The following is a 24,679-nucleotide window of genomic DNA, read 5'->3' on the forward strand; positions in this document are numbered from 1 at the left end:
CCTCACTCTCTCTCCTCTACCTCTCTCTCCTCTACCTCTCTCTCCTCTACCTCTCTCTCCTCTACCTCTCTCTCCTCGACCTCACTCTCTCTTCTCAACCTCTCTCTCTCTCTCTCTCTGTCTCTCTCTGTCTCTCTCTCTCTCTCTCTCTCTGTCTCTCTCTCCACATCTCTCTTCTCTACCTCTCTCTCCTCTACCTCTCTCTCCTCTACCTCTCTCTCCTCTACCTCTCTCTCCTCTACCTCTCTCTCCTCTACCTCTCTCTCCTCTACCTCTCTCTCCTCTACCTCTCTCTCCTCTACCTCTCTCTCCTCTACCTCTCTCTCCTCTACCTCTCTCTCTCTTCTCAACCTCTCTCTCTCCTCTACCTTACTCTCTCCTCTCCCTCTCTCTTCTCTACCTCTCTTTATCTCTCCTCTACCTCACTCTCTCTCCTCTCCCTATCTCTTCTCTACCTCACTCTCTCTCCTCTACCTCTCTCTCCTCTACCTCTCTCTCCTCTACCTCTCTCTCCTCTACCTCTCTCTCCTCTACCTCTCTCTCCTCGACCTCTCTCTCCTCTACCTCTCTCTCCTCGACCTCACTCTCCTCGACCTCACTCTCTCTTCTCACCCTCTCTCTCTCTCTCTCTCTGTCTCTCTCTGTCTCTCTCTCTCTCTCTCTGTCTCTCTCTCTCTCTCTCTCTCTGTCTCTCTCTCCACATCTCTCTTCTCTACCTCTCTCTCCTCTACCTCTCTCTCCTCTACCTCTCTCTCCTCTACCTCTCTCCTCTACCTCTCTCCTCTACCTCTCTCTCCTCTACCTCTCTCTCCTCTACCTCTCTCTCCTCTACCTCTCTCTCCTCTACCTCTCTCTCCTCTACCTCTCTCTCTCTTCTCAACCTCTCTCTCCTCTACCTTACTCTCTCCTCTCCCTCTCTCTTCTCTACCTCTCTTTATCTCTCCTCTACCTCACTCTCTCTCCTCTCCCTATCTCTTCTCTACCTCTCTCTACCTCACTCTCTCTCCTCTCCCTATCTCTTCTCTACCTCTCTCTACCTCAATCTCTCTCCTCTCCCTCTCTCTCCTCTACCTCTCTCTCTCTACCTCTCTCTCTCTCTCTACCTCTCTCTCCTCTACCTCTCTCTCTCTACCTCTCTCTCTCTCTACCTCTCTCTCTCTCTACCTCTCTCTCTCTCTACCTCTCTCTCTACCTCTCTCTCTCTACCTCTCTCTACCTCTCTCTTCTAGATTTCTCTCTCTGACCAGTAGTCCTTATTTCTTGCTGTGGAGGTTGGGTTGACGATTAGTCAAGACCTTGTTTTGAATAACGCAGGTGTTCTCTGATCAAAGGTAGTAATAATATCCAACCTAACAATAAAAAACAATACATGAAAATCCCCAGAAATAAAGGAATGAAGAAATAAAGAAATATTAGAACGAGCAATGTCAGAGTAGGGAATATCAATATGCAGTGCCTTCAGAAAGTATTCACACCCCTTGACATTTTCAAAATGTTGTTGTTTCATAGTCTGAATTTAAAATGGATTAAATTGAGATGTTGTGTCATTGGCCAACACACAACACCCTATAATGTCAACGTGGAATTATGTTTTTCTAAATTTGTACAAATGAAAAGCTGAAATGTCTTGAGTTAATAAGTACTCAAACCCATTGTTGTGGAAAGCCTCAAAAAGTTCAGGAGTTAAAATGTGCTTAATAAGCACATGATGATAAGTTACATGGACTCACTCTGTGTGCAATAATAGTGTTTAACCCTCCTGTTGTGTTTGTTTCATGTTAATTAATTCTGTGTTCCCGGTCCATAATGACCTCCCCATTATAGCTGATTATAAATCCATAATAATACATATATTATCACCTAATGTTGTGTTAGATCTTTTTAGCAACTTAGGTTCTTGTGAACATTACACGTTTTGAACTTCTATTTGCTATTTACAACTCGTTTTTGAGCAAAGAAAGCATAATGTAGGGATTATTTTGACTATAACAAATGGTCAGATTAAAACATATTGTGCTATTTATAACTGCCTACTTCGTGTCAAAGTTTAACAAGGACATTTGTTTTGAAACCATTTCAAATGTTTCAATCATGGCAGGATTGTATGTCATCAACCCGGGATATGGCGTCTCTCATTGGCCCTGGGGTCATAACAAATTCCCATTCTTTGACCGGAATGTAACGCCCTCAGCAGGGCCCCCTTCCTCATCACTGGAATATAACAACAACCTCAGCAGGGCCCTCTTCCTCATCACTGGAATGTAACAGCAACCTCAGCAGAGCCCTCTTCCTCATCACTGGAATGTAACAACAACCTCAGCAGAGCCCTCTTCCTCATCACTGGAATGTAACAGCAACCTCAGCAGGGCCCTCTTCCTCATCACTGGAATGTAACAGCAACCTCAGCAGAGCCCTCTTCCTCATCACTGGAATGTAACAACGACCTCAGCATGGCCCTCTTCCTCATCACTGGAATGTAACATCAACCTCATCATGGCCCTCTTCCTCATCACTGGAATGTAACAACAACCTCAGCATGGCCCTCTTCCTCATCACTGGAATGTAACAACAACCTCAGCATGGCCCTCTTCCTCATCACTGGAATGTAACAACAACCTCAGCAGGGCCCTCTTCCTCATCACTGGAATGTAACAACAACCTCAGCAGGGCCCCCTTCCTCATCACTGGATTGTAACAACAACCTCAGCAGGGCCCTCTTCCTCATCACTGGAATGTAACAACAACCTCAGCAGGGCCCTCTTCCTCATCACTGGAATGTAACAACAACCTCAGCAGGGCCCTCGTCCTCATCACTGGAATGTAACAACAATCTCAGCAGGGCCCTCTTCCTCATCACTGGAATGTAACAACAACCTCAGCAGGGCCCTCTTCCTCATCACTGGAATGTAACAACAACCTCAGCAGGGCCCTCGTCCTCATCACTGGATTGTAACAACAACCTCAGCAGGGCCCTCTTCCTCATCACTGGAATGTAACAACAACCTCAGCAGGGCCCTCATCCTCATCACTGGATTGTAACAACAACCTCAGCAGGGCCCTTTTCCTCATCACTGGAATGTAACAACAACCTCAACAGGGCCCTCTTCCTCATCACTGGAATGTAACAACAACCTCAGCATGGCCCTCTTCCTCATCACTGGAATGTAACAACAACCTCAGCAGGGCCCTCTTCCTCATCACTGGAATGTAACAACAACCTCAGCAGGGCCCCCTTCCTCATCACTGGATTGTAACAACAACCTCAGCAGGGCCCTCTTCCTCATCACTGGAATGTAACAACAACCTCAGCAGGGCCCTCTTCCTCATCACTGGAATGTAACAACAACGTCAGCAGGGCCCTCGTCCTCATCACTGGAATGTAACAACAATCTCAGCAGGGCCCTCTTCCTCATCACTGGAATGTAACAACAACCTCAGCAGGGCCCTCTTCCTCATCACTGGAATGTAACAACAACCTCAGCAGGGCCCTCGTCCTCATCACTGGATTGTAACAACAACCTCAGCAGGGCCCTCTTCCTCATCACTGGAATGTAACAACAACCTCAGCAGGGCCCTCATCCTCATCACTGGATTGTAACAACAACCTCAGCAGGGCCCTTTTCCTCATCACTGGAATGTAACAACAACCTCAACAGGGCCCTCTTCCTCATCACTGGAATGTAACGACAACCTCAGCAGGACCCTCTTCCATATCACTGGATTGTAACAACAACCTCAGCAGGGCCATCTTCCTCATCACTGGAATGTAACAACAACCTCAGCAGAGCCCTCTTCCTCATCACTGGAATGTAACAGCAACCTCAGCAGGGCCCTCTTCCTCATCACTGGAATGTAACAACAACCTCAGCAGAGCCCTCTTCCTCATCACTGGAATGTAACAACAACCTCAGCAGGGCCCTCTTCCTCATCACTGGAATGTAACAACAACCTCAGCAGGACCCTCTTCCTCATCACTGGAATGTAACAACAACCTCAGCAGGGCCCTCTTCCTCATCACTGGAATGTAACAACAACCTCAGCAGGGCCCTCATCCTCATCACTGGATTGTAACAACAACCTCAGCAGGGCCCTTTTCCTCATCACTGGAATGTAACAACAACCTCAACAGGGCCCTCTTCCTCATCACTGGAATGTAACAACAACCTCAGCATGGCCCTCTTCCTCATCACTGGAATGTAACAACAACCTCAGCAGGGCCCTCTTCCTCATCACTGGAATGTAACAACAACCTCAGCAGAGCCCTCTTCCTCATCACTGGAATGTAACAACAACCTCAGCAGGGCCCCCTTCGTCATCACTGGAATGTAACAACAACCTCAGCAGGGCCCTCGTCCTCATCACTGGAATGTAACAACAACCTCAGCAGGGCCCTCGTCCTCATCACTGGAATGTAACAACAACCTCAGCAGGGCCCTCTTCCTCATCACTGGAATGTAACAACAACCTCAGCAGGGCCCCCTTCGTCATCACTGGAATGTAACAACAACCTCAGCAGGGCCCTCTTCCTCATCACTGGAATGTAACAACAACCTCAGCAGGGCCCCCTTCGTCATCACTGGAATGTAACAACAACCTCAGCAGGGCCCTCGTCCTCATCACTGGAATGTAACAACAACCTCAGCAGGGCCCTCTTCCTCATCACTGGAATGTAACAACAACCTCAGCAGGGCCCCCTTCGTCATCACTGGAATGTAACAACAACCTCAGCAGGGCCCTCGTCCTCATCACTGGAATGTAACAACAACCTCAGCAGGGCCCTCTTCCTCATCACTGGAATGTAACAACAACCTCAGCAGGGCCCCCTTCGTCATCACTGGAATGTAACAACAACCTCAGCAGGGCCCTCTTCCTCATCACTGGAATGTAACAACAACCTCAGCAGGGCCCTCTTCCTCATCACTGGAATGTAACAACAACCTCAGCAGGACCCTCTCCCTCATCACTGGATTGTTCCACATCGGTTGTCTCTTGGTCTGGATCATATTCTGTGTTGTCTTCAACATCTGACACGTCCTCCTCTAATGCATCTTCACTGTCAGTTTGGCCTCTCTCTGGCCTGTCTTCTCCTCACCAGTGTCTTGATCAAAGATACGATCAAGAGCCTCACATACAGTATATCGTTTGGTCATTGGCTTCCACAGATCGAATTGTGAGCAAGGCCTCAAAAAAAAGCTTTATATACCAGAACTGCGAGAAAAGTTATATTTATTATTGAAAGCGATTGGTTGTGAGAATGCAAACAGGTGTGATTCCCGTGGGGGTTGCCATGGAAGCCAAGAACGGGAGTGAGGTGTGTGTGTGTGTGTGTGTGTGTGTGTGTGTGTGTGTGTGTGTGTGTGTGTGTGTGTGTGTGTGTGTGTGTGTGTGTGTGTGTGTGTGTGTGTGTGTGTGTGTGTGTGTGTGTGTGTGTGTGTGTGTGTGTGTGTGTGTGTGTGTGTGTTTGGGAGAGGAAGGGAGTCCATCTGATGAATGGGCATGTGCCTGAACTACATTTTATACACTAATTGTAGTCTCACCCATTAATTTCTAATGACCACACCACAGGCGTAAAAAAAAAAAAGTTAAATCAAACACCAAAAATGTAATGGAAATCATGAAAATATATTTTGTGTGTTCAGATGCCCTGTGTGGACAACATCATTGAACTTTATATCAATCAGATTAAATTAACTACATTTTTTTCAGAGAGAAAACTTGTAAATCGGTCCAATTCGACCGGAACACAGCAGGAGGGTTAAACATGATTTTTCAATGACTACCTCATCTCTGTACCCCCCACATATAATTATTTGTAAGGTCCCTCAGTCAAGCAGTGAATTTCAAACACAGATTCAATTTATAATTCACTGTATCACAATTCCAGTGGGTCAGAAGTTTACATACACTAAGTTGACTGTGCCTTTAAACAGCTCGGAAAATTCCAGAAAATGTTACGGCTTTAGAAGCTTCTGATAGGCTAATTGACATCAATCGAGTAAATTGGAGGTGTACCTGTGGATGAATTTCAAGGCCTACCTTCAAACTCAGTGTCTCTTTGCTTGACATCATGGGAAAATCAAAAGAAATCATCCATGACCTCAGAAAAAAATTGTTAGACCTCCAAAAGTCTGGTTCATCCTTGGGAGCAATTTCCAAACACCTGAAGGTACCACGTTCATCTGTACAAACAATAAGCAAGTATAAACGCCGCCATACCACGCAGTCGCCATACCACGCAGCCGCCATACCACGTACCTTGGTGCAAAAAGTTCAAATCAATCCCAGAACAACAGCAAAGGACCTTGTGAAGATGCTGGAGGAAACAGGTACAAAAGTATATATTATCACAGTAAAACGAGTCCTATATCTACGTAACCTGAAAGGCCGCTCAGCAAGGAAGAAGCCGCTGCTTCAAAACCACCATAAAAAGCCAGACTACAGTTTGCAACTGCACATGGGGACAAAGGTCGTACTTTTTGGAGAAATGTCCTCTGGTCTGATGAAGCAAAAATATCACTTTTTGGCCTTAATGACCATGGTTATGTTTGGAGGAAAAACGGGGAGGCTTGGAAGCCGAAGAACACCATCCCAACCGTGAAGCACAAGGGTGGCAGCATCATGTTGTGGGGGTGTTTTGCTTCAGGAGAGCCTGGTGCACTTCACAAAATAGATGGAATCATGAGGAAAGAAAATGATGTGGATATATTGAAGCAACATCTCAAGACATCAGTCAGGAAGATAAAGCTTGGTAGCAAATGGGTCTTCCAAATGGACAATGACCCCAAGCACACTTACAAAGTTGTGGCAAATGGCTTAAGGACAACAAAGTCAAGGTATTGGAGTGGCCATTACAAAGCCCCGACCTCAATCCCATAGAACATTTGTGGGCAGAACTGAAAAAGCATGTGCGAGCCAGGAGGCCTAAAAACCTGACTCAGTTACACGAGTTCTGTCAGGAGGAATGGGCCAAAATTCCCCCAACTTATTGTGGGAAACTTGTGTAATGCTACCCAAAACGTTTGACCCAAGTTAAACAATTAAAAGGCAATGCTACTAAATACTAATTGAGTGTATGTAAACTTCTGACCAACTGGGAAAGTGATGAAAGAAACAAAAGCTGAAATAAATCATTCTCTCTACTATTATTCTGACATTTCACATTCTTAAAATAAAGTGGTGATCCTAACTGACCTAAGACAGGGAATTTTTACTAGGATTAAATGTCAGGAATTGTGAAAAACTTCCGACTTCAACTGTACATGTAGGTAATCTTATGGCGTGGGGGTAGAAGCTGTTTAGAAGCCTTTTGGATCTAGACCTGATGCTCTGGTACCGCTTGCCATCCGGTAGCAAAGAGAACAGTCTTTGACTAGGCTGGCTGGAGTCTTTGACAATTTTTAGGAACTTGAAGCTCTCAACCTGCTCCACTGCAGCCCTGTCGATGAGAATGGGGGCGTGCTCAATCCTCTTTTTCCTGTAGTCCACAATCATCTCCTTTGTCTTGATCACATTGAGGGAGAGGTTGTTGTCCTGGCACCACACGGCCAGGTCTCTGACCTCAACCCTATAGACTGTCTCGTCATTGTCGGTGATCAGGCCTACCACTGTTGTGTCATCGGCAAACTTAATGATGGTGTTGGAGTCGTGGCTGGCCGTGCAGTCATGCGTGAACAGGGAGTACAGAAGGGGACTGAGCACGCACCCCTGAGGGGCGGATGTGTTGTTACCTCTACCCACTCTTTAATACTATCTTCATTGACAGAGTGAAAAGAAGGAAGCCTGAACCAAAAAAAGTATACTGCAAAAAAACTGGGCAAAGCAATTCACTGTTTGTCCTGAATACAAAGTGTAATGTTCGGGGCAAATCCAAATCAAAATAATTGCTTGTAATTGTTAAGGACTATGGAATTTTACAGAATAAAAAAAAACAGAATGGATCTAATTAAAGGAGAAAACCTAAAGGAGAATCTGGTTCAGTCTGCTTTCCACCAGACACTGGGAGATTAATTCACCTTTCAGCAGGACAACAACCTAAAACACAAGGCCAAATCTATACTGGAGTTGCTTACCAAGAAGACAGTGAATGACCCTTAGCGGCCAAATTGCAGTTTTGACTTAGATCTACTTGAAAATCTATGGCAAGACTAGAAAATGGTTGTTTAGCAGTTATCTACAACCAATTTGACAGAGTTTGAAGAATTGTTTGAAGTATAATGGGCAAATTTAGCACGATCCAGGTGTGGAAAGCTCTCAGAGAATAACCCCAAAAGAACGACAGCTGTAATTGCTACCAAAGGTGTATTGACTCAGGGGTGTGAATACCTATTAGATATTTATTTAATTTTCAGTAAATGTGATAAACCTCTTAAAAACATGTTTTCACTTTGCCATTATGGGGTATTGTGTGTAGATGGGTGAGAACCGAAAAAGATTGAATCCATTTTGAATCCATTTTGAATTCAGGCCGCAACACAACACAATGTGTACAGTGGGATGCAGGGTGGTATGCTGCTGGCACAATACACACTCTCAGAAATAAAAGTGTGTCTGTGTTGGCCTCCTTTCTAACTAAGGAGCACGTCATATATATATATATATCTTTCTCTCTCTCTCTCCTCTCGCCCCCCCAACTATTGCTGAGAAGGAGGTGGGAATAGGCCCTCAAATCATTTCTGGAACATTGAAAATGTCACCTTGGGTTTCTACTTCTCCCATATGACGGTTCAATATTTGTATGCGAGATAATGTCATTTCTACCTGGAAAAAGAGACAGGAGTGGTGTTTAATGTGGTGAAGCAGCATTTCTTGTCGGTTTAAGTGTGGAGAGTGACATTTGCACACACACACACACACACATACACATAAATGCACACATTAAACACAAATACACAAACATACAGACACACACACACACATACGGAGAGAGAGAGAGAAAGACACATACACAGAAGCGAGTCGTAGTGAGGTTAAAGGCTGTGACAGCTCCAGTTTCAGGACTAACACATGACTCGAGACCTTTTTCTTAACACTTAGCAGCGTGTTCTTTTACACGGTCCAATAATGGGGAGCACAGGCAATTACACATGCAGTGTTGTCCTGGGTTAAAAGGGTATATGCATGTCATCGAGTGGCTGTGCATGTGCCTTTGTGTCACAGTGGTGAGTGCCCGTGTGTGTGTGTGTGTGTGTGTGTGTGTGTGTGTGTGTGTGTGTGTGTGTGTGTGTGTGTGTGTGTGTGTGTGTGTGTGTGTGTGTGTGTGTGTGTGTGTGTGTGTGTGTGTGTGTGTACCTGTAGTGTGTGTACCTGTAGTGTGTGAATACAGTGCCTTCAGAAAGTATTCACACCCCTTGACTTATTCCACATTTGGTTGTGTCACAGCCTGAATTCAAAATAGATTTTTAGTTTTATTTTTCTCCCATCTACACACAATACCTCCTGAAGACAAAGTGAAAACATGTTTTTAGAAATTTTTGCAAATGTATTGAAAATTAAATACAGACATATCTAATTTACATAAGTATTCACACCCCTGAGTCAATACTTTGTAGGAGCACCTTTGGCAGCGATTTTCACCCGTGAGACTTTCTGGGTAAGTATCTAACAGCTTTCCACAACTGGATTGTGCAACATTTGCCCATTATCCTTTTCAAAATTCTTCAAGCTCTGTCAAATTGGTTTCATTTCTATTTCTTCATTTCATTTCTAGACAACCATTTTCTGATTTTGCCATACATTTTCAAATAGATTCACAGTAAGTCAAAACTGTAACTCACTGTCTTCTTGGCAATCAACTCCAGTGAATATTTATCCTTTTGTTTTAGGTGAATTCATCTCCCAGTGTCTGATGGAAAGCAGACTGAATCAGGTTTTCCTTATCTCCATTCCGTTTATTTTTTTATCCTGAAAAACTCCCCAGTCCTTAATGATTACAAGCATACTTATAACATGATGCAGCCACCACTGTGCTTCAACATATGGAGAGTGGTACTCAATAATGTTTGTATTGGATTTGCCTCAAACATTACACTTTTGTATTCAGGACAAAAAGTTAATTGCTTTGCCACATATTTTGCACTATTACTTTAGATGCATTGTTGAAAACAGGATGCATGTTTTGGAATAGTTTTATTCTGTACAGACATCCTTATTTTCACTCTGTCAATTTGGTTAATATTGTGGAGTAACTACAATGCTGTTGATTAATCCTCAGTTATCTCCTATCACAGTCATTAAGCCCTGTAACTATTTTAAAATCACCATTGGCCTCATGGTGAAATCCCTGAGTGGTTTCCTTCCTCTCCGGAAACTGAGTTAGGAAGGATGCCTGTATCTTTGTAGTGACTGGGTGTATTGATACACCATCCAAAGTCTAATTAATAACTTCACCATGCTCAAAGGGATATTCAATGTCTGTTTTTTCTACATTGTAGAATAATAGTGAAGAAATCAAAACTATGAAATAACACATATGGAATCATGTATTAACCAAAAAGTGTTAAACAAACAAATACATTTTATATTTTACATTCTTCAAAGTAGCCACCCTTTGCCTTGATGACAGCTTTGCACACTCTTGGCATTCTCTCAACAAGCTTCACTTGGAATTGCATATGCTGAGCACTTGGCTGCAATTCCTTCACTCTGCGGTCCAACTCATCCCAAACCATCTCATGTGGGTTGAGGTCAGATGATTGTGGAGGCCAGCTCATCTGGTGCAGCACTCCATCACTCTCATTCTTGGTCGAATAGCCCTTACACAGCCTGGAGGTGTGTTGGGTCATTGTCCTGTTGAACAACAAATGATGCAAACCAGATGGGATGGCGTATCGCTGCAGAATGCTGTAGTAGCCATGCTGGTTAAGTGTGCCTTGAATTCTAAACAAATCACTGACAGTGTCACCAGCAAAGCACCCCCACACCTCACATGCGGAGATCATCCATTCACCTACTCTGCGTCTCACAAAGACACGGCGGTTGGAACTGAAAAATCTCAAATTTGGACTCCAGACCAAAGGACAGATTTCCACCGGTCTAATGTCTAATGTCCATTGGTCATGTTTCTTGGCCCGAGCAAGTCTCTTCTTTGTATTGGTGTCCTTTAGTAGTGGTTTCTTCGCAGCATTTCGACCATGAAGGCCTGATTCACGCAGTCTCCTCTGAACAGTTGATCTTGAGATGTCTGTGACTTGAACTCTGTGAAGCATTTATTTGGGCTGCAATTTCTGAGGCTGGTAACTATAATTAACTTATCTTCTGCAGCAGAGATAACTCTGGGTCTTTCATTCCTGCGGCGGTCCTCATGAGAGCCAGTTTCATCGTAATGCTTGATGGTTTTTGTGACTGCACTTGAAGAATCTTTTAAAGTTCTTGCCATAATATGGACTTGGTATTTTACCAAATAGGGCTATCTTCTGTATACCATCCCTACCTTGTCATAACAGCACTGATTGGCACAAATGCATTAAGAAGGAAAGAAATTCCTGTTAATTGAAATGCATTCCTGGTGACGACCTCATGAAGCTGGTTGAGAGATGCCAAGAGTGTGAATAAAGCTGTAAATCTAACAAAATGTGGAAAAAGTGAAGGGGTCTAAATACTTTCCGAAGGCACTGTATGTGTGGGGTACAGAGATGAGGTAGTCATATTAAACACTATTATTGCACACAGAGTGAGTCCATTCAACTTATTATCAGACTTGTTAAGCACAATTTTACTCCTGAACTTATTTAGGCTTGCCAAAACAAAGGTTTGATTAAGATATTTCAGCTTTTCATTTTAAAAAAAATGAATTAACATTTCTAAAAACATTATTCAATTTCGACAGGTGGGGTTTTGTATCCAGGTCAGTAAACCCAACACATCTAAATGTAATGTGTTTTAAAATCAGGCTGTAACAGGCAAGGGGTGTGAAAACGTTGTGACGGCACAGTAAGGCATTCACCCCCACAGCTCTCAGAAGCTCTTCGTCTAGTTGAGAATCTGGGTTATAATTCTATCATAGGCACATAAGGAGGAGACACACCACACAGAGAGAGTGGGGGGAGAGAGAGTGTGTTTCTTGCTGCATGTAATGCAAGGCTGTGTGTTAGTGCTACAGTAATACCGTGAATGTGCATGTGTGTGTCACTTACAGGTAGAGTGAGAGAGAGAAAGTGCCCAACCAAGAAGGGCCTACAGCAGTGCCTCGATTTTCTGCACAGATTCTGTCAGACTTCGGCCCTGACAGTTCATCTCTGTAAAACTAAAAAAAATAATGGTGTTTAAAAAAAAAAAATCCCAGTTGCCAGGACCATAAATACACATTTTACCTAGAGTCTGTTGCCTTAGAACACACGAACAATGGACCTACCACGGCCTAAACATCGGCGCCGCAGGTAATGTCCACGAAGCTGTGAACAACCGGAGAGACAAGGCAAGACAGGCCTACCCCATCAAAAGGAACATAAGATTTGACATCCCAATTTAGGATCTGGTTAAAAATACTTGAATCAGTTATAGAACCCATTGCCCTTTATGGTTGTGAGGTCTGAGGTCCACTCACCAACCAAAAAATCCTAAAGTGGGACAAACATCAAATTGATACTCTGCGAAAACATCTTCCGTAAACAACATAAAACAGCTAATAATGCATGTGGAGCAAATTAGGACGATTCCCGCTAATTGTCAAAATGAGTGATTCTCAAACCTTCCATAACAGAACCCTCACATACAAAAAGGTGAACCTGGAGAAAAGCCCTCTCAGCCAGCTGTTCACAAACACAAACAGAACCCACAGAGCCCCAGGACAGCAACACAACTAGACCTAACCAAATAATGAGAAAACAAAAAGAGAATTACTTGAAACATTAGAAAGAATCAACAAAAAAAACAAAGCTAACCGGAATGTCATTTGGCCATAAACAACAAATGCACAGTAGGAAAAATACCTGACCACTGTGACTGACAACATTTCGGATAACTATGTAGAGACTAAATCAGCGTGTCCTTCTTATTGAGAAAGGCCACCATTGGCAGACCTGGCACTCAAGAGAATACAGGATATGTGCCCACAGCCCAGAAAATGAGGTGGAAACTGAGCTGCACTTCCTAACCTCCTGTCAAATGTATGACCATATTAGAGACACATATTTCTCTCAGATTACACAGTTTCCCATGCCAATAAAGCTCTTTGAATTGAATTGAAGAGAGAGAGAGAGGGTGTGTATATAATTCTCTATTCATATTTCATGGCAGCAGAGAGACTATCGTAGGACTTTATTCAGCATAACACCATTTCCCTTCTAACACAGCCTCTGAGGTGTGGGGAGAACAGTTACAGCACGCCTATAATGCCCCAGTCGCCATCTTGAATCACATGTGATCCACCACTCCTGGGTCGTATTCATTTGTTCACACCGTGTCAAAACATGTTGCAACAGAAAGCCAAAACAACATTCTATTTTGGAACAAATTCTACTAGTCCCACCCTTTTTCAGTCCGTTTTCTTGTGTTTAGTGTCTAATGAATACAACCCTGGGTTCACTGTAAGTCAGGTGCCAGGTGGGCGGGGTTAGCTTTTTGGGTGGGGGGGGACTACTCGATTGGTTCTATGGCACCAAGCAATTTCAATAGAGCCAGCTAAAGATTTTGAATAGTACTTGAGCCCAGGTCTGAAATCTATACCATCCTCACTCTCCCTCCGAGTCAGAGGAGATATGTCAAGCGTTTTATTTATCATTGCCATTCATTTTGGACATTAATGGAAGCGACACCATTCACTGAAATGGCTAATCAGGATCTAACCATATAAATTGAAGCCGAGTACCAGCCAATGAATCGTCCGTGCTGGTAATTGATTTTCCACAAGGGTGACCAAATGGTCGGGACCACCTCTACTGACAAGGTCAAAGACATTGGCTATCGTCCCAATACTCTCATAAAAACGTCCACATATCTTCAACGTGTTGCCCTTTGCCGAGACCTCCCTGTAACACGTGGTGAGGCTGCATGGCATTCCACCATAGAGATACAATAGAATGATCTGTCACAGGTGGTCAACTTCTGGTCATGTTGCCAAGACATCAATGTCTAATGTCTATTTCTATGGTTCCTTACGTCCTGTGGTCTCAACTTCAGGAGATGGGGGTAAGGGCCTGCGATAGACTACGTGCTGTGGTCTCAACTTCAGGAGATGGGGGTAAGGGCCAGGGCCTGCGATAGACTACGTGCTGTCCAGGAGGTGAAAATGTACAGTTGAAGACGGAAGTTTACATCCACTTAGGTTGGAGTCATTAAAACTTGTTTTTCAACCACACAACACATTTCTTGTTAACAAACTATAGTTTTGGCAACTCGATTAGGACATCTACTTTGTGCATGATACAAATCATTTTCCCAGCAATTGTTAACTGACAGATTATTTCACGTATAATTCACTGTATCACAATTCCAGTGGGTCAGAAGTTTACATTCACTAAGTTGACTGTGCCTTTAAACAGCTTGGAAGATTCCAGAAAATGATGAAATGGCTTTAGAAGCTTCTGATAGGCTAATTGACATCATTTGAGTCAACTGGAGGTGTACCTGAGGCCTACCTTCAAACTCAGTGCCTCTTTGCTTGGCATCATGAGAAAATCCAAAGAAATCAGCCAAGACCTCAGAAAAATCCTCCACGAGTCTGGTTCATCCTTGGGAGAAATTTCCAAACGCCTGAATGCACCACGTTCATCTGTACAAACAATAGTACACAAGTATAAACACCATGCGGCCACGCAGCCGTCATACCGCTCAGGAAGGAGACGTGTTCTGTCTCCTAGAGATGCACGTACTTTGGTGTGTAAAGTGCAAATCAATCCCAGAACAACAGCAAAGGGCCGTGTGAATATTCTACAGGAAACAGGTACAAAAGTATCTATATCCACAGTAAAACTATATCGACATAACCTGAAAGGACACTCAGCAAGCAAGAAGCCACTGCTCCAAAACCTCCATGAAAAAGCCAGACTATGGTTTGCAACTGCACATGGGGACGAAGATTGTACTTTTTGGAGAAATGTCCTCTGGTCTGAGGAAACAAAAATATGCCCCTAATTACCACCGTTATGTTTGGAGGAAAAAGGGGGAGGCTTGCAAGCAGAAGAACACCATCCCAACCTTGAAACAGAGGGGTGGCAGCATCATGTTGTGGGGGTGCTTTGCTGCAGGAAGGTCTGGTGCACACACAAAATAGATGGCATCATGAGGAAAGAAAATTATGTGGATATATTGAAGCAACATCTCAAGACATCAGTCAGGAAGTTAAAGCTTGGTCGCAAATGGGTCTTCCAAATGGACAATGACACCAAGCATACTTCCAAAGTTGTGGCAAAATGGCTTAAGGACAACAAAGTCAAGGTGTAGGAATGGCCATCACAAAGCCCTGACCTCAATCCTCTAGAAGATTTGTAGGCAGAAGTGAAAAAGCATGTGTGAGCCAGGAGGCCTACAAACCTGACTCAGTTACACCAGCTCTGTTGGGAAAAATGGGCCAAAATTCACCCAATTTATTGTGGGAAGCTTGTGGAAGGCTACCCGGAAATGTTGACCCAAGCTAAATCACTTGAAAGGAAATACTACCAAATACTAATTGAGTGTTTGTAGACTTCTGACCCACTGGGAATGTGATGAAAGGTAAATTAAAGCTGAAATAATTCCTTCTTTCTACTATTATTCTGCCATTTCACATTCCTAAAATAAAGTGTTGATCCTAACTGACCTAAGACAGGGAATTTTAACTCGGATTAAATGTCAGGAATTGTGAAAAACTGACTGGCTCAGACAAGAATTGCTTATCGACTCCATTCATACCAGTGGTCAAGGAAGATGAGGAAAGGAAGGATAGGAATCTTTTCAAGACCATTGGAACAGAGGCCTTACTCACAGTCACAGGGTAAGACTGAAGACTGCCACTGGCATCAGTAGAGTCACTGACAGAGGAGAAAACAGCCAGCCAAATCGGTCTAGCTTTTCCTCGACAACTCTACGATGCACTTCTCTGTCCCCCGCCACATGTTTCGGGATGTGGTGGATTTCACTCCCACCGTGTGGGGCAATCTCAGAGATAAATGAGAGAAATGTGGTGCTTTTATTGTGGAAGCTCACAGCATAGCCGCTTAGTTTTCTAATGTGACATTCATTAGCAGCAGTGTGTGTGCGTGTGTGTGTGTGGGTGCGCCTGTGTGTGTGTACATTTCAACTGCATGCGGGTGACTGCCCATTTGTTTGTGTGTGTGTGTGTGTGTCTCTCGAGACTCAGAAACCAAGGTGTTTCAGAATAGTGGCAACCAACCACGTGTCTATAGATCTCCAGTTCCATTGCCCACACATTATATTCAGAGAGGATCAGATTCATTAAGCCATGATGACAGAACCACAGAGCTCCATTCCCTCTACTGGGCCTAATTACAAACAGTCCCATCTGGCCGGAGGAGATATACTGAATGAGTCTCAAATGGCAACCTAATTCCTTTTTTATTGTACTACTTTTGACCAGTAGTGGTGAAAAGTAGTGCACTATAAAGGGACTAGGGTTCCATTTGGGATGCAGGACACTGTGATTCCCCAGGACTGAATTAACCTTGTCATATTGTTTCCTTTCCCCTGGGTGTGTGTGTGTGTGTGTGTGTGTGTGTGTGTGTGGTTACGTGTGAGACACTTTTGGCCTTCTTCATGGTACTTTTGGGGAATTACAAGAGCGCAATCGATCGCTCATTGGGAGCTTTGGGTTGAGGTGGGAGATGTGGGTGGTTGGTCGTTTGGAGAGAGTAGATGGCATGAGTCATTTAGTGTGCAGAAAGGAACACAATTTGAGCTATCAACCTGTGTATGTGTGTGCGTGTGCGTGTGTGTGTGTGTGTGTGTGTGTGTGTGTGTGTGTGTGTGTGTGTGTGCACGTGAGAGTTAAGATAAACCACATCTCCAGCTAAATGACCCTTCGCTTCCACAGCAGCTGGCCACCCAGTGTTAACATTCATAAATGAATATTCAATATGTACACGGGGATAAGAGCGAGTGGGTCTGCCACCCTTAAAATGAATGCCATGAATAAACGAAGGTAAAACACGTTTCATTACTACTGGTTAGGAAGTTAAAGGAGAGTATGTTCAGAACACACACACGCATATATGCCCACACACACATGCATGAAGGCTCCGGAAATGACAGCGAGGGACATCTCATTCCTACCGGTTAGGAAATTAAAAGAGAGCATCTGCAGAACAGACAGACAGACAGACAGACAGACAGACAGACAGACAGACAGACAGACAGACAGACAGACAGACAGACAGACAGACAGACAGACAGACAGACAGACAGACAGACAGACAGACAGACAGACAGACAGACAGACAGACAGACAGACAGACAGACAGACAGACAGACAGACAGACAGACAGACAGACAGACAGACAGACAGACAGACAGACAGACAGACAGACAGACAGACAGACAGACAGACAGACAGACAGACAGACAGACAGACAGACAGACAGACAGACAGACAGACAGACAGACAGACAGACAGACAGACAGACAGACAGACAGACAGACAGACAGACAGACAGACAGACAGACAGACAGACAGACAGACAGACAGACAGACAGACAGACAGACAGACAGACACAGACAGACAGACAGACAGACAGACAGACAGACAGACAGACAGACAGACAGACAGACAGACAGACAGACAGACAGACAGACAGACAGACAGACAGACAGACAGACAGACAGACAGACAGACAGACAGACAGACAGACAGACAGACAGACAGACAGACAGACAGACAGACAGACAGACAGACAGACAGACAGACAGACAGACAGACAGACAGACAGACAGACAGACAGACAGACAGACAGACAGACAGACAGACAGACAGACAGACAGACAGACAGACAGACAGACAGACAGACAGACAGACAGACAGACAGACAGACAGACAGACAGACAGACAGACAGACAGACAGACAGACAGACAGACAGACAGACAGACAGACAGACAGACAGACAGACAGACAGACAGACAGACAGACAGACAGACAGACAGACAGACAGACACATGTATAAAATGCTGCCCACTCTCTGTGTATGTGACATATCAGAGTAAGTTTGTAACTTTCCCGGATGTCAAGTAAATAAAGCTCACAGCGTGAAATAGCTCACAATCCATGATTATGACACACACACACACACACACACACACACACACACACACACACACACACACACACACACACACACACACACACACACACACACACACACACACACACACACACACACACACACACACACACACACACACACACACACACACACACACACAACGGCTGTGCGACTTCAAATGGAAAGTAGCAGGTAATACTGTATGTTGCCACAAGTGATGTTTATTCTCTTACACAAGTACTACGTAAGACTATGATGGTGAGCCATAGCTTCCTTCCTTCTCGAGACCTTTGCATTCTTATTGAAATCGATTCAAGCAGGGGAAGTAAGTATGTTGCCCGATACAGTTATTATTCCGTAAACAATCTTTGCGAGTTCCACAAATGATTATTCTCCCTCTTTCACTTTGTTTCTTGTGGGTCTAAGAAGCGATAGACTAGAGATAGAATATAGATCTCCTGCAGACTGATAGCAGCCGTGGAGAAGAGAAGTGGCTTGCCCTCTTTTATAGTTCCTGTAATTAGGATTTATTATTTTAGACCGCGGCTTGATCCTCACATGCTTCCTCCCCGATTTATACTGCCACACGTGTGCGTGTGTGTGTGTGTGTGTGTGGGGGGTCTGTGTGTTTGTATTTGTGTCATATCGATCCTGAACCCCAAAACCCCCTGTCTATTTATCGCTTTATTGTTGTACTGTTGCACTGCGGCAGGAATACAATTTCATTATGCCCCATGGAACGATGATAACCAACCAAAATGCATTTGAGCATCGGGTAATAAAGCAATTACACTGGCCTGAGAATAAGGCATAAAACGCTTTTTCGTGGCGGTTCCGAGGCTAATTTACAGAATAGGTGGTACAATGCGGGTGGTGAGGACAGTGATGAGGCTGCCAGGGACACAGCGGAGGGAAAGGCACTGCTTTTCAAAGCTTAATAGAAGAATGACCTTCGAAAGAAAATATATTGCAGCACGGCTTGGCAATAGCCTTATTATTGTTGGGCCAACAAAGCCTCATTCGTGTTTCATAATGATTTATAGATTTCCTGTGTTTCTTTTGACTCAATACAAGTGTGGGGACTTTGACACTCGCGAGCTTGTTTGGTGTAAAGAAAGAAAATGAAATGTCGCCCACTCTCTGTGTACGTGACATTTCCGAGTTAGTTTGTAACTTTGCCCGACAGTCAGAGGATGGATATCTAAGCGGAGTTTAGACTAAATTGGCATTGATTCTTCTCTCAATCCATGAGGACATCGCATATGAATAAGGTTGTCTTACAAATGAAGAAGTACAGACTTTCGCTTGCTTGTTTCTCAATTGTTCTTTAGTCCAAGGTTAACTTAATTGAGTCAATAACCTGGATCCTGTTCTGACTATATTCTCGTAAGACGAGTACAAACTGTTCCCTGTGTAAATCACATATAAACACTATATTACGATACATGATTTATATATAGCATGTTATTTATACTTTGCACTTCCTGATACTATATATAGACTTGCCAAATCACAGAAACTTTGCAGAAATCCTGACTGGAGGACTCCTCATTCCGTAAGTCTTCCAACTGGACAAGCTGGGAATTTTGGGTGAAAGTTGGCTGAATGTTGTGACCCTAACTATAAACATTGTCCACAGACTGATTCATGTTTAAGGGCAGACTCGAGGGGTTTGTAAACGGAGTGCGTATATAAACAGTACTTCTATATATTTTCTAACATGTCCAACCTCTTTGCAAGGTTGCAAAAATGATTCTGTTAACATTAAACTGTCACCGTCGGTAACCATTACTAATAAACATGTTTCTGTCTTTCCGTACCTGGCCTGCTAAGTGCGTATGTTCTACATGCACTACTTTTGACCAAAGTCCTATTTGGGAAATAGGGACTATACTGCCATTTGGCACGCATCCTCTTGAGGAGAGCAGAAGCTGCTGTTTCCTTGCTTCCTTCCTCCAATAACAAAAGTGGTTCATCAAGCACAAACAGACCTGGATAAAGCAGCCAGAGAAAGATACTGTCTGCCAGAGATGCAAAATGGTCACATCACACATGCACAACAAGGAATCATGTGCACTTCTCTTTATGTGCACATTAGGTAGCGAATTTAGTGAAAGAAACAACTTATTTTTCCTATCAGTGTCAATCTCGGGCGGTTTTGACACAATATGTGTCTATATGGTTGAGCATTTACTGAAGCAAGCCAGGTTAAAGCACGTTGGGAACACTTTGTTTTTATGGGCTTGACCAACCAACACAGGAGGTTGGATCGGTGGAGCTTGGTGCTGAGTTACAGGTACATATTATGTGGCTCAGAGTCTAACAACTTTCTCTCTGTAATGGCTGCTTAATATATTGAATAAAAATATAAACGCAACATGCAGCAATTTCAAAGATTTAGCTGAGTTACTGTTCACATAAGGACATCAGTCAATTGAAATAGATCCATTAGGTCCTAATCTATGGATTTCACATGACTGGGGAGCCAGGCCCAGCCAATCAGAATGAGTTTTTCCACACCAAGGGGCTTCATTACAGACAGAAATACTCCTCAGCACCCTCCCCCCTCCGTTGATTCCGCAGGTGAAGAACCTGGATGTGGTCCTGGGCTGGACTGATTAGACATGGTCTGCAGTTGTGAGGCTGGTTGGACGTACTGCTAAACTCTCTAAAACGACGTTGGTAGTGAAATTAACATTCAGTTATGTGGAATTATGCTCTGTGACAAAACTGCTCATTTTAGAGTGGCTTTTTATTGTTCTCAGCACGAGGTGCACCTGTGTAATGATCCTGCTGTTTAATCAGCTTCTTGATATGCCACACCTGTCAGGTGGATGGATTACCTTGAAAAATGATAAAATGTGTGCACAAAATGTGAGAGAAATAAGATTTTTGTGCATATGGGACATTCCTGTGATGTTTTATTTCAGCTTTTGTTCAGTGTAGATATGTTCAATACTCTGGATCATTATTTGTCTTTACTTTCTCGGATTGTTTTGCCTCTCTCTCTCTCTCTCTCTCTCTCTCTCTTCTCTTCTCTCTCTCTCTCTCTCTCTCTCTCTCTCTCTCTCTCTCTCTCTCTCTCTCTCTCTCTCTCTCTCTCTCTCTCTCTCTTTTTCTTTCTTTCTTATCATCCACTCCACACTCTCCCCTCAGCATCCCCCACCTCAAGATGTCATTCTGGCGGCTTCCTCTCTCTCTCCATCATTCCCCTCTTCATCCCCATCCCTCCCTCTATAAGCCCATTCCATCCATCCCTCTTTCCCTCCCTGCCTCCGTCCCTCCCTCCCTCCATCCGTCCCCTGGTGTCAGGACTGCAGTGTGTGACTGCTTGCCTGCCACAGTGGAGAGCAGCTCAGAGGAATGTAATTGATTTCAATCACGCCGCGCTCCAGACATTAATGAATGGATGCCAGCCACCAGCACAGCTCTCTCCTGATGTTCCATGTTCCAATCTCCCCGACCCAAATGAAAGAGGCAGAACGAGAGAGTGAGCGAGAGAGAGAAAAATGAAATCATAACTGGATTAATGAGAGTTGTGTAGAATCCAGCCTCTAGGAGAGGGTGGACAGAAGGCAAAGAGAGACAGGTGTGTGTGTGTGTGTGTGTGTGTGTGTGTGTGTGTGTGTGTGTGTGTGTGTGTGTGTGTGTGTGTGTGTGTGTGTGTGTGTGTGTGTGTGTGTGTGTGTGTGTGTGTGTGTGTGTGTGTGTGTGTGTGTGTGTGTGTGTGTGTGTGTGTGTGTGTGTGTGTGTGTGTGGAGGGGGGGATAACTGCGTCACCCTGGTCCCACTGCTGGTCCCAACAACTTAACTCAGCCGTAAGCCATCTGTGGAAGAAATCCCAGTGGCCCCGATGTGTCCTTCCATCCCCACAAGCCACCCAGCCACTTCCCCCTTCCCCACTTGACGTATTTTGCTAAAATATGTTTTGCTCCTGAGTAAATCTGTTTTTCGATATGCCTGGCGGGAGCCTGCAAGGCGACAATCACTCCCCATGTGTCGCCGGCCCAACCTGGAAACCCACATGGTGCCCGCAGGAGGGAATGGAGAAGTCCGTAAAGGACTTGGAGAGGAGGGAGTAAAGGGACATGAACTATGACCTCGTCTCAAACAGAATAAGATCAAGGTAACTGTGTTTTGTTCGTAAAAGCATTTGAGCAATGAGCAAGTGAGCAATTCTACTGTGAAAGGATGTGAAACGATGAGCTGCACTAAGCTTAGCAAAAACTCCAAAGGACAATGAGCAAGTGAGCAATTCTACTGTGAAAGGATGCGAAACGATGAGCTGCACTAAGCTTAGCAATAACTCCAAAGGACGGTGAGAACGGATGACACATGTTTAACAATTGTCTCAAATTGCACAGCGCACATTTGACACCTAAGGTGATTCATCCAAAGCAATTCATTATCCTCCTGCAGTATCAATCACTAAAATCTCCCTAAACACCTGCTCGCAAGTAGGCGTGACACTTTGAAAGAGACGTCAAATGTTCCCTGTTCTGTACGTGTGAGTGAAAACACAGCGTCCTCAGCTATGCATCAGGAGAACCATAAACACTTTGATCAGATTAGCACGGAAGCCACTAACATATCCCTAAGCTATAAGGCCGGGATGGGTTCGGTTCAGCAGTTTGTAAATGTTGTTGTGTTAATGTGCCATGTCTTTTCTGCAATGTTTCGCCCCTTCAATGAATCGCTTTAATTAGCCCTTCGTCATTTGCCCGGCAGACAACGAAGATCACTCAGAACAATCGCTCTCTTTCTCTCGCTCCCCACCCTCCCTCTCAAATACTTGTGAGTGTTTGAATGACCCTGTCTGGAGTGACATGTTGGCAGGGTTTGCACTTTTAGGACTATTCCATGTATTCTATTAAAAACAAACATCCTAGTAATCTGGCTTGGTCAGGTAGGAATTGGGACCATCAGGGGACTGTCAATGATACCACCTTCAAATAGAATAAAATGTGATTTGTCACATGAGCCGAATACAACAGGTGTCGACTTCACCGCAAAATGCTTACTTACAAGCTCTTAACCAACAATGCAGTTCAAGCAATAGAGTTAAGAAAATATTTAGAGTAAACTAGAGTAAAAAATAACAATGAGGCTATATACAGGGGGTACCGGTACGGAGTCAATGTATGGGGGTACAGGTTAGTCGAGGTAATTTGTACATGTCAGCAGGGGTAACGTGCTAGAAGAAGCTGTTAAGGAGCCTTTTGGACCTAGACTTGGCGCTCCAATACTGCTTGCCGTGCTGTAGCAGAGAGAACAGTCTATGACTTGGGTGAATGGAGTCTTTGTCAATTCTTTTGGACACCGCCTAGTGTATAGGTCCTGGATGGCAGGAAGCTTGGCCCCAGTGATGTACTGGGCTGTACGCACTACTCTCTGTAGCCCCTTACGGTCGGATGGCGGTGATGTAACTAATCAGGATGCTCTCGATGGTGCAGCTATAGAACTATTTGCTGATCTGGGGACCAATGCTAAATATTTTCAGTCTCTTGAGGGGGAAAGGGTGTGCAGTCTTCACAACTTTCTTGATGTGTTTGGACCATGATAGTTTGTTGGTGATGTGGACACCAAGGAACTTGAAAATGTCGACGCACTCCACTACAGCCCAGTCGCTGTGAATGGATGTGGAGTAAATGTGGTCTAGTTTTTTGTTTTGTTCTCTGGTTGCACATGTGACATGCTGGTAGAAATGAGTTAAAACGGATATAAGTTTGCCTGCATTAAAGTCCTTGGCCACTAGGAGCGACGCTTATGGATGAGCATTTTCTTGTTTGCTTATGGCCTTAAACAGCTTGTTGAGTTCGGTCTCAGTGCAAGTGTCGGTTTGTGGGGGTAAATAGACGACGACAGAAAATATAGGTGAAAACTCTCTTGGTAGATCGTGCGGTCTACAGATTATCTTGAGGTACTCTACCTAAGGCAAGCAATACCTCGAGACTACCGTAATATTATACATCGCACACTAGCTGTTATTGACAAATACACACACCCACCCCTCGCCTTACCCGACGTAGCTGTTCTGTCCTGCAGACGGAAAACCCAGCCTACTGTATATTATACATGTCTTCGTTCAGCCACGACTCTGTGAAACACAAGATGTGAGAGGTTTTTTTATGTCCTGTTGGTAGGATAGTCTCGAACAGAGCTCATCCAGTTTATTCTCCAGTGACTGCATGTTGACCAAAATAACGGTTGGTAGAGGCGGGTTACCCATCTAATTCTCACAATTCTCACCCCCTGTATTTTTCTTCATGTGAATGACAGGGATTTGTGCCTTGAATGGCCCTCCGGCGCCATTAGTGTGCAGAGACACACAGTGTCTGTGTATGAATTGGATGGTGTGAAAGCGGCACCACTGAAAATAACCACTCCAGGTTCTGCTATATTAGCCCTGTCTGACTGCTGTATGCTCATTAGGAGAGACGGTGAATTGAATTTCCAATCAGTGAGAAGAACAGGCACATGCACAGATCGAGC

General features: G+C 44.2%; 1 protein-coding gene and 1 long non-coding RNA gene across 10 annotated transcripts in view; both read right to left on the reverse strand.

Annotated features, from left to right (window-relative positions):
- Nucleotides 1-24,679, reverse strand: part of LOC118395356 (catenin alpha-2) — a 697,964-nt gene that overhangs the window by 426,521 nt on the left and 246,764 nt on the right. The window lies entirely within an intron of this gene.
- Nucleotides 1,962-3,800, reverse strand: LOC127907911 (uncharacterized). Of its 3 annotated transcripts, none has more exons than XR_008065500.1 (3): nt 3,262-3,800; nt 2,531-3,218; nt 1,962-2,487 (listed from the first exon to the last, which is right to left on the reverse strand). It is a non-coding gene; the product is annotated as an uncharacterized LOC127907911 (long non-coding RNA). The 3 variants fall into 3 exon arrangements; XR_008065501.1 differs by having other exon boundaries at nt 2,531-2,702; nt 2,746-3,800; XR_008065499.1 differs by having other exon boundaries at nt 2,531-2,659; nt 2,703-3,800.

The sequence above is a fragment of the Oncorhynchus keta genome, chromosome 16 (assembly GCF_023373465.1).
Source record: "Oncorhynchus keta strain PuntledgeMale-10-30-2019 chromosome 16, Oket_V2, whole genome shotgun sequence".
NCBI lineage: Eukaryota > Metazoa > Chordata > Actinopteri > Salmoniformes > Salmonidae > Oncorhynchus > Oncorhynchus keta.